We start from the raw sequence: 11,874 nt of genomic DNA on the forward strand, positions 1-11,874 counted from the left end.
AAACATTAGGCCTTTAAACTAAGAACTAATAACAGTAAAACATGACTGGATAGTTAAACGAGTGAATAAAATATGAAAAGAAGCTAAAATTTGATTGCAGCTTTTATACTGTTTATATGCTGTGGCAATTTTAACAGGGATTTTTTTTTTTCTTTTTGTTTAAAGTCACTGGACCGTAAACACATAATGGTGCACCTCTTTTCTCACCTTTTTCAAAATTACACTGGTTTGTGACTGAATTTGTGTTTATTAGACTGAAAACTAATATTGCCTCAAGATTCTGTTGAGGACAGTGACTAGGTGCAGCACGCACGGACAGGAGTGTGTGTCTGTGTTTGGTAAAACACACAAAAGACACAGAATCTGTGGCAGAGATATTAACTTTAAAACACCTGCTTTGTAAAATTATGTGTCCGCTCGTATTGAGTGCATTTCCATTGCAATTGCAATTCTGATCTTGTTAATAGACAATGGAGAATTGTTTTAAACTATTCTCCATTGTCTATAACTGAGGCTTGTACACATCTTTATCAATCAGTGTTTAATTCTGCAATGTGCCTAATTTCTCTTTTTGTGTTAAAATTTTGAATATTCCGTTGTTTTTATTGTTTTGTTTACGTGTGTTTGTGCGCGTGTGTGTGTCATGTGACATCTGGCTTGTCCTGAATGAGACTTGAATTTGGATTTATTTATGTAAAAAAAAAATAGTCCAAGAATGCCCCCAGTTAAGAACGACTCCCATCCAGTGTCACCCTCCTTTTAAGGCTGTGTGTCCATCATTCAAAGAGGGGAAATCTGAACCAATCCAGGTAGCATTTCTTCAGCCATTTCTGTTGAATCCCAACACCAGTATGTTTTAATGAGCCAGTATAGCAAAATGAGTATGAATCCACACGGTTTGGGACTGAAGATACTTATGAAACCCTGTTCTAGGGGGACGCTTCACTTTTGTTCCAGTGTAAATCTGTCCTGACCGTGGTCGATGGTCAGCCTGTGCTGTAGTGTACAGGACAGACAGGGAGGGGAGGAATGAGCACTGCGAATGAATGTAACGCAACATGCCATTTTCTAACCTCAAAACGCAGCAGAAACGACAACAACCAAACCTCAGATTCATCCTGAGAGGTTTTTGCTAGCAGTCTGGAAACTTAATGTGGATTTGTTCTACGAATGCCATTTGAAACAGGGGGGCACTATGTGAGCTGGTCTGGCATTTGTAATGTAGATTATTTGTCACTTGTCTTTCTTTCTGGTTAAATAGTAATTACTCTTCTGGAGCACAATAAATGATTTTAATATGCTGATATGTTTTTTCTTATGAGTCTTCATTTATTATTTTCTGTGGCTTTTCTTGCCTAATTCAATTGGTCAAGCACACATCAGCTCTCACTCACAAGTAATTACTCTGGCAATTTATTTGTGTCTAGATTAAATTTGTTTCCTATGAATGAAAGCAGAACAAGCTTTGGAGTCAGCAGCATGCATATTAAGACTAATTGCTGATGCCTGTCAACACTTGGACGGTAGTGAAATTCTCATGCACATCATTCTAATAGGGAAACACATATGCATAGCAGGTAAAGGTCAGTTGTACAATGTCATTGCAATGTGAAGAAACAGTTCCTTTCATTCTAACTGTCCGCCATGTATGTTTTACATTCATGTTTTACTGTCCTTTATTTCTAAGAGGAGCGAAGTAGGTGATGGAACATTTTGTAGTGCTACTATCTACAATCTAGCAGCACGCTGGTCATCCACTTGGTGCAGCACACAACATCCTTGAATTATGCAACATTAATGTTCCAAGAAAACTTGAGGTTTGCTGTGTATTATGTTTTGTAGGTTGTCACACCCACACTGGCAATACTGTACAGCCTTGTCTTCTGTTTGAAAACAGGACCTGAGAACGCACACCCATAAAGAAATGTGTATGTGCATTTAATTTTATATTTAATATACAGTATGTATGTATAAAATAAATATAGAAATTTGACATAGACAAAATCACACGAAGAAAACAACTTCATGAACTGGAGCTGTATTTAGCTGTGGTTTCTGGCTTTGCAGAGTTTGCAGCTGCACTGACTGAAACAGTGGGGCCAACATGTAATCATCAATATCTGTGACTGACTGACATCTCCAAGTGATCACATCACAGTCACACCATCAGCCAGTAAGTTTCCTCGTGCAGAAGAGGTCTTAACAGTCTGGCAAGTTTAGGGTAAACAGCCACTGATGTTGGATGCCAAGACCATACATGACTTTATAACTTTAAAATGAAACCTTAAATTCTAAAAACAGCAAGGGGAGAGTAGCTAAAATTAGAGTAACATGTTCAGAGTCCTGCAGCTATATAGTATATTTTTATAGAGGGTCGCATAGTTGCTATAGGCTGAGTTCAGGTTTGACTTCACTGTGTGGACTTGGCATGTTCTCCTTCTGGCTGTGTGGCTTTCTTACAGGTATTCTGCCTTCCTCTCACAGCCCAAAGAAATGCAGTCTAATTACTTTAAATTGCCTGTAGGTGTTGATAGATGTTTGTGTCTATGGGTCAGCCATGTGATCAACTGATGACCTATCAATTTCCTCACTCCAGTCCCATGATGACCCTCGAGCAATACCATCTACTGAGTAGATGGTATCGCTAATGAATGGACTTACAATTAAACACAGCAAAATTTGCCTTTTAAAACTCCACTTAGCCTGGATCGGCCTGTCAGTGCTCTCAGTGTTTTCTTTTTTTCTTTTAAAGTTTTTCTTTTTTTCAGCATTTCAAATGTTGACAGCACCTCCTTGGATATGAAAACAACCAGCCGCTCAGCTTTACAGGCAGTATTCTGACTGTGGATGTTGCCTTCATGTGTCAGAATAAATGGACGCAAAAATTGTGACATGTTTTGATGTAATCACCACAGCTGCACTGTAAGTAGGCTTCAACAACCCTCATCAGACAGTTTCTTTAATGAAAGACATGAACTACTCCTTGCAATCACAGATCCTTACATTCAATGTTTTCCTGTTGATGTTGTTTTTATACACTTGTGGCCTTAATAACTGTGAAACAGTGAAATAGCATGAGCCAACCCATCACCCGTCTGCACTGTAGCTTCTGTTTAAATACTCTTTAAAATCATTTGGACATCAACAAAAATTAACAAGTTACCTAGAAATTAAAGAGTATAATTTGACTGAGCTGAATATGTTTTGTTTTGTACATTCCATTTAGTTACAAAACATCCTTTACTTTAGTTTGATTGACTGTTGTAGTATTCTAAGCTTTCTTGATTTGTTTTGTATTGTTTGCTTCCCCAGATAGCAAAATGACATTGAATCAACGTTGAATTATGGTCAGAAAGGTTGATTGTTGGTTATGGTTGAAAAATCAATGCTAGATCAACGTTCTAAAAATTTAATGTTGAAAATATGACATTGAATCAACATTGAAGGATGGTTGAAATTGTACATTGAAATGCCAACATTGAATCAACATTGTTTCACTGATGCTGTTTCAATTGCATTGAAGACTGGGTAGTGAGACCACAAAATGAGAGGAAGGGGGTGTCAAAAACATATTCAATTAAGCACCTTATGCTGTTTGACGTGATTTTTTTTTTTTAACTGTTAAAAATCCTCTGAAGAGGCTTGTGTCTTGTTTCATGACAAAAACGTCTACAATTTGTTCTCAGACAGTGAGAGCAGGAGTGGAGTAGTCCAAAGCTCCACTTGTCGTTACACCTAGTGGTGGTACATCCCAACTGCCAGGCGGCAGCAGTCGGCTTTTTTTTTTTTTACTCTCCCCTCTTTGTCCAGCGCTGGACCCTGCTCCTGTTAAAGTAAGTTAAAAATAATATTTTTATTTTACTGATTATAGATATTAGCTGTGTTTTTTGCTTAATGGAGTTTATTAAAATTTTTGTTCATGATGTATTTTAAACTGGCACGTTTTCAAGCATACAGCTTCGGTTTAGCTGTCCAGGTGTGATGATTAAAAACTGTTAATTTGAGAGTTAAATATTATACAATACTACAGGTTCTCTAAATAGCATTTCGACATCCACCAAAGGCTTTTAGACTAGTTTTCGGCGTGTGACCTAGTGGCGAATTAGCTACCGGTAACTGTAAAAGCTGCTGGTCTGTGTTGTGGACTGGAGCAGCTGCCGTTTAGCGCAGCTCCACCTGAGCTTTGTGAATTACGGCGACCGGAGCGTCTCAGCAGCAGCTTGGAGTCCTGTGTCGGGGACACGCTTATTTACGTGACAAAATAATCAATGACAATTGCCTGACATTTTGTTTGTTTTACATGTAGGTTAAAAGGTGTGAGAGGCTGAGCCATGCCCCCAGTCTAGGACACAGCGCTGCCGGGAAGAGTCCGTGTTGAGATGATTGAGCACATAAACCCAGGACCTCCCTATCCCGGCTCCCGGTCCCATCCCGGTTCCACTACAAAGTCCTGCTGCTCAGCTGCTCAGCACAACTAGTGCATCAACAGACACACGTCTCTCCTTCTACAACAACTCATCACTCCAACACACAGTCCACCCGCAGACAGCTGCTCCTCCGGACCCACCGGAGGGGGACACACCTCTGGAGCTGCCTCCTCATCCAGCTGAGGGACAGCCAGCACAAAGACTGGACTCTTTAAAACAGGCCTGAACACCTTTAACTAACAGCTGTATGGACTAGGTAACGTTATGCCCTCTGAGTGAGCGAGCCTTTCTTTGAATGAAAAGTGCATTATAAGTTAAATCGATTATTTTGTCATTAGTAGAATTAATAAATGCTGGCTGTACAATGTAATGGCTCCTATGTGTAGTTCCCCGAGTCAAGCTCTATGTTTTTGTTTTGCTCGTAGCTTTGTTATTTCATGTGCGGTGCCACGGCTCCGATCGGGAGACTGATAAAAACTAGGAGAAAGAGAACTAATTAAGTCATATGTTTTCACATAAACTTGCCTTTTCAGCGAATAAACCTTGAATATAAAAGCCTGTTTTCTGTCACTTTTTTCAGTTATTCGAATATGTTTAGTATGATTCCATTATTTTTGGACTAAAATAACATTTATATCTGCTACAATTAACACAGATACTTCCATTTAGATAACAGTCGATTCAGTAAATGTTTTCAATGTAAAATCAACTAATAAATATTAGCAGCAGATTGCTTTTAGATGAACATTGAATCAGTGTTGATTCAGTATCGCTTAATGGTTGAAAATATGACGTTGATTCAACATCTATCATAACGAGCGCTTTCAATGTTGATTAAATGTCGGGAATCAATGTTGATTCAACGTAGCTGCCTGACATACTTCAACGTTGATTCAATGTCATTTTGCTATCTGGGTCTTGTAGCTATTATAACAATAATTGAGATTGTAAAAAACATTCTACAGATTTTAAATGTTTCAATTTGTTTTTGCATGTGATTCTTTTACTCAAAGCTGTAGCTACTGTAGCTATGTGTTGCGATTCTCTGGCTACAGAACTGTGGGTATATATTGTGTCTTTGGGGATTGTAAATGCTTTGTAGCTACAGTATTATGTGTAGCCTAGATATCCACTGTAGCAACCACAGAAGAAAGAGACACAATGTGTTAATTTGAAAAGATCAATCAAAATTCATCCTACTTGGAAAACAGTGACATTTTTCCCACACTTAGACAATGATTGCAAGCAAAATTATACCAGAGACTTCCTGACATTTGGAGAACAGGCATCTGTTTGGAGTGGAGAGTAATGAGAATAAGGTCAACAGCGATGGGTATTTATGTTCTCTGCCTGTGTATGTGTGTGTGTACAAGCATGTATTTTTTCGACAAGGGCATACACTACTGTGGGCTGCTCAGCCAGGAGCCCTGGTAGGAATAACTTGATAGAGGGAGGCTTATTTTTACCCATAAATAATGCATCTCATCTTCTGCACATCAAACACTCCTGCTCGGCTTGATAACCCGCTCTTTAATTTTAGCGCAACTGTTTGATCTAGCTGTGCTGCTGTTGTCCAGGGCCATTGTCGCAAGCAGTACAAACAGTTGGGTAATTGCTGTGTACTTAAGCAAGTGTGTTTCACAAAATAGAACAGTTAATAAACGTTAGTGCACCTATAGAGCAGAGCTCCATTTTGTTGACGAAGCTGAAAGTATAAACTTCTGATTATGTCTCACTCATTTGGCAATTCTTTAAGCATATTGGGTTTAATGTTGCAATTGTATTTGTTTGGAGCAAGTGTGAGAGTGGTTTACTTCTGGCTAATATTGGTATTATTGATTATTTATTATTATTATTATTATTATTATTATTATTAGTGTTGTATGCAGCCTACTCATTTTTTCAAACCATTTGTGTGAGACTCTTTAGTGTGCCACTGTCCCCGTGCCAAGGGTTCCAATCACGAGGGTTATTTGAGGTGGGGGAGTGACCTCTCCTGGTCAGACTTAGACCCTCCCCAAAAAGGTAAACAACAGCTCAGCAGGAGTTTGACACGTTTATTCCTCTTATGTACCAAGTTGTAAATATTATAGAATATTTTTTTCAATCACCCCCTAAAGTGGACTGTACCATTTCCCAAACATTGACAGGTGTCAGTCTGTCTGCCTCCCTTCAATCAGTGGCTTTTCTCATCAGTGGCTGCAGCTGGCGTCCTCAGACACGCGAAAGAAACATTTACCGTAGGTATAGCAGCAGAGACGTTATGGACTTTGGTAGCAGTAGCTAATTTAATACACTTAACTTCATTTTTTCCAGCCGGCGTCAAAAGTCGACGGTTCAACGCTAATGTAAGCTAACGTACTTTTTTAAACATTTGCTTGGAGTTACGCAGTTTAGCAAGCTTAATGTTAGCTCGCGCAATAGCGCGTTTCTTATCATGTTTGCTATGCATTTCAGTACTGGTATAAAATGTCACGAGCTTTATAATGGTCATTGATGAGTAACGTTAGTGGCGACAGTGGAAACATTAGCTGCTAGTAGAGATACACTTCTTCAATGTACTTTTTAGAAGTTTATTGCAATAGTCGACTTGTGTGTCTGTGGTTTGAGACTTTCTTTTTTTATACCCTGCCAAATTAGTAGACCGAATATCTCATCACTGTCATAGTGGTAATAATATTTAATCAAGATACTGTAAAGACTAATAATGTTATGTAACCAAGGGGGCAGTTGTAAATCGTTCTGAGAAGTGAAGCTCACTTCCGCATTCAAAAACTGCAATCCCCCCGGCTGTCGCTGGGGGCTGGCTCCAAAAGGGGGCAACTCCCAATTGAGCCCCATGTTAATAATAGCCGATTTTACAGCTTAAAATACATTATTTACAGCCTGGTACCATTTTTTTTTTATGGTCTCAATCGATAGTTTCTACCCCTCGCACACCACTCTGAGGGGTGTGTGAAATTTTTTTTTTAAACTCTACGTTTTGTGTACTATTATTGTGTAGGTTTAAAGTTCTGGCCAGATCAGGGCGCACTTCGCCCTCATCTAGAATAACGTTATGAGTGACAGGTCCGGCGGGACGCTGCTACGAGGCCAGTGGGCGGGCTCTCGGTCCCGGCCAACGGCCCGCACCGCTCCAAATATGGCAAGTAGAATTCCAACATGGCGCGGCTCAAACCCCCGTAGTTAGCGGCACATAACAGACTCCCCCAAAACCAATGGGTGCGTCTACGGACGCTACGTCCATTTCTTTTTACAGTCTATGTATGTAACACAAAGTGTTATTAGTCTTTACATAGGCTAAGTCATAACAGTCATAAGTTATGTTCACACTTGCCCTTATTTGCACACAGCAACATTGGTTTGTAAATAAGTCAGTATTGTGCTAAGGACTTTGAGGTCATGTTTGTGGTGACAAATGCAGCTCGGGTCAAAGCAGGGGGCTTTACTAGGATCTTTTTTTTTTTTTTTTCTTTTTTTTATGGGGGCTGTTGGTTTGAGGGAAGCAGTGGCAGAAACGTGCAGTTTGACAACTCTTATGCATGGTTCATTCTCCAGATAGCCTATCAGTTTTAACACACATTCCCACTTTCCCGTTCATATGTTTTAGAGGTTTGGTAGTAAAGACATAATTTAAAAACCCAAAAAAACTTTTTGCCTATTACATTTAAGATATATGGATATATTTAGTAACATTATTGGTATTATTTTTTTTAATAGATGTGACCTGAGGTTCAGAGACATTTAACCTTGATACAGAAAATAAAACCTTCTTTTTGTATTCTTTGGGTGGGAAAGGAGACATCTTTTTTTAAATTGTGTGATATGATAATTATTTACTTATGGTGTTTTGATTGCTCTGACATTGTGAGATCAAGACCATTCTGCCATTATGCCAAAAGAAAACATTGATAGTATAGGCCTAATAATTTCTCCTTTTTCTATGACCAGGTTTAGGTAACTTCTAGGGCATTTCAAAGTCCCCCCACTTACAGCAGAAAGACTTGGTGAGTGCAACTTTTTTGCATTTAGCACTTGTTTTTACATGCTGCTGAGTACTCCCCATAACCATGTTGGAGATGGTACAATTATTGCTCGCAATTACACTTCCTCACACGTTGCAGCGGCAATTAATGTTGCGCACCTGGACCCACAAATGTTGTGCTCTACGGTGCTGCAGTGCAATCTAAATTGGTAAAATATTAATATCAAAATAGTAATTAATTACTACAAAAAGTATAGGATTTTATTTTCTACATTGAATCCCACCTCGGGGCACAGATGTTCATAAAATACACTCGGTGTCTTTATAATTAACTTGGACACTTGACCAATAACTACAACCAAGATGACCTTATTAAGTAGTACAGAAGTTGAATGATTTAGGAGTTCTACAGTGGGAGAGGTTGGCATAGAATTCATCATGTGTAACAGAAAAATTGAAATAAAACCTATTAATATTATGGATAGGGGTGTTGTGCATGGTAAAGCGTGTGTGTCTGTGTGAAGTGTGACGGACAAAAGTGAGGATGGGCTGAAGGTGAATCCATTGTCTTGAGACAATGTAACTGTGACCAATGTTGGATATCAACGTTGGCCTCTAAGGCCAACCACATCTGATGTGTGTTTTTGGAGGGTTACTTTTAAAATGTATTCCCCAACGATTACTGATACATGTCCTAAAATGTGATCTGTAAGGTATTCCCTTGGATTGCTCAAGTAAAAAATACTTTGGATTACTTTTACTGTAGCTTTACTTCAAAATCATCAAGCTGAGCACTTTTATCTGTGACACTGAATTACTCTAAGTTAACAGTTTAGGGAACAATCTTATTACTGTCTTTGGAGAAGAAGAATATAGCCAGTTCTGATGAACATATGGTAAGAACCAACCAATCTAGTGGTGTCAATACATTTTATGGACTAGGCTTAAATGGTAAGCTGCTGGCATGTAACAAATCAGACAACAGGGAGAGGTCCACCACTAGTGGATTGTCTTTAATTGTGCTTTTCTCCATCATTCTAGATTTAATTCTTCTTTGACTCCATTTTAAGTCTGTAAAGCATTAATAGGTGTTTGCGTTCTTCACACTACAGCTATCGAGAATATTGTTATGATCGCCCAGTCCTTATATTTAAATGATTTTTAAAAAAATCACCAAGTATATAAATTAATATAGCCAAGAACAGAACTAGTAGTAGTTTTGGAAGAAGCTTGGTTTCTGAAGCTCCTGATTTCAGTGGCTTTCCTCTGTGGAATAAAAAAAGCCACGCGGTCTTGTTTTCCATGTTGAATGAAGTAGGCTAAGTAAACTAAGCTTTTTTGTGCATAAAAGTACAACAGAAAATCCAACTCTGCTTACGTCATACTGATGTAAATCTGACTTTTGTCACAAACAAATGGAATGTTAAGCTTTTGTAAAGCATGTGCACTGATGCAAATGCTTGAATCCAGACACAATTTCTGGGCCAGCTGCCATTTAAAAAAAAAAAGCCCATATACTTGTGAGAGCTACATTACAGCAATATTAATTTGGGGGGTTAACTTTCAGATGGAAAGATTAAACAATGAATTTATTAACTGAAATTCCCTAGCCACTTATTAGACATCCAAAATTTGCTCTGCTTTGGGGCAGATGAGTCACACTTTCCTCCTTAACAAGCTGGTTTTTAATCACGCTTTTGTTATTTTGCTGACAAACACACATAGCAGAATCTTTGTTCATTGTCTGTGTTCAGTTTAAATTGGGGATTTGCGTGAGTTTCTGCATCGTTTGACTTAGTCCACTGAATGCTGACCCTCAGGTAAGGCAATTATAATCAGCACCACGGTCTCTCTTGTTCAAGGCCCCAGCTTTTTCTCAAAGAATGCTTGTGAAGAAATACATACAGTGGGACTTGATCGCTGAGTGCTCTGTTACAAGTTTAATGATCAAACACTTTCGGATTACAAATAACATCTGTTCAAACATGTTTTGAGGAAATCTAAAAATCGAGTACAACTCAGCCTCGCATCATTGATCCTATTTTGGGCATTGTTTTTTTATTACAGCTGCAGGTAAAAGACAAAGTGTGTGGACTGATGCTCATTCAGCTGTCTAACGGATGTAAATGCGTGTTTAAGACATTAAAAAGGCAAATATGTCCAATGGTATTTAGTTGTAACATATGTAAATGCTGGCGCTTACTGAGATATTGTAGACCTATATTGTCTTGAGTTAGAAATAAGTTACTGTCAACGAAGTCGAACCACGCATTTCCTCTTGTGTTTCATCCTTTGTCTACAAGCGATCAGGCGACGTGATTGAACCAAACAAATTAAATCTGAGAGGATCTGATGCTTCTCCAGCCTGTCCGTCTGAATATCTTTGAGCTTAATGAGATCTGGCAGTCGGCCTGTTCCCGTTGTCTCTGTGGAAGTGAAGAAAGAATAAAAAAAAACCCACACTCACACCCCCAGAAAACTGTCCATAGTAAAGTTTATTTAACAAATCTGACAGCCAGGCTCTCCACACCAGCAACATGGACTGTTAGAAGAGGCATGGCATATTAAAGCAGATATCAGTGGCACGGCCGTTTCGGCTAATGCTGTGTTCAAGGCAGGCTTTTGAAACCGTAAGTTACAGCTTCAAGTCAACAACTACGACTTGGTAGCGTTCCAGGTAACCTCGTAGCTCGTGTTTTTACGTCCTGTTGTCTGTGAAAGTTCCCTATAACGTCCACTCGTAACTTCCGACCCGTGAACTCGTACCAGATCGAACTGGTATGACTTCACAGGAAGGAAAAACACAAAGTACGAGTTTCCTTGAACGCACTATGAGTTAGCAGCCCCCCCGCCCTTGTCAGGGCATCAATTGGTCCTCGTGCTAACGTCACACACATTCACGCGCATCCCTTGGCTGCTGCACCACACAGCCCTTCATGCCGTTCTCTCCCTCATTGGCATAACACTTGTATCCCACAAGGAAAATTTTCCTATCGGGTGTTACAGCAGAGCAGAGTGACGGAGAGAGACTCGTGTTTAGCTGAAATACTTCATGTAAGTGTGATTGCTGACGGAAAATAGGACTATTTAGGACTTATTATTAACAAAAACATTCCACTGTTATCTGCTTTAAGACAGGGACAGGCAAGCATCATTCAGCATGTTGATTTAATGCAAGGAGGCAGCAGTTTTTATATACCTTTGTTCATTTCATCTGGAATTGTGGAAGATTTATTCAGATCACAAGTACAATGGTCCATAGAGTATAGTATTTATTTTATACCTCATGTTTCATATAACACAAAAGTTGGTACTGTTATGTTATTTCAGTTGGTACGGGACAGTGCATGTGAAAATCTAGCAAGATGTTACCAGGAGAAGGAGCAGTTTACCCTCACACTCTTCGTGGTGTGTGGTAGGAGGCCAGAGTGATACAGCTCATTGCACAGCCTGCCTGAGTGA

The sequence above is a fragment of the Trachurus japonicus genome, chromosome 4 (genome assembly GCF_045865225.1).
Source record: "Trachurus japonicus isolate A0001 chromosome 4, Traja_1.0".
Taxonomy (NCBI): domain Eukaryota; kingdom Metazoa; phylum Chordata; class Actinopteri; order Carangiformes; family Carangidae; genus Trachurus; species Trachurus japonicus.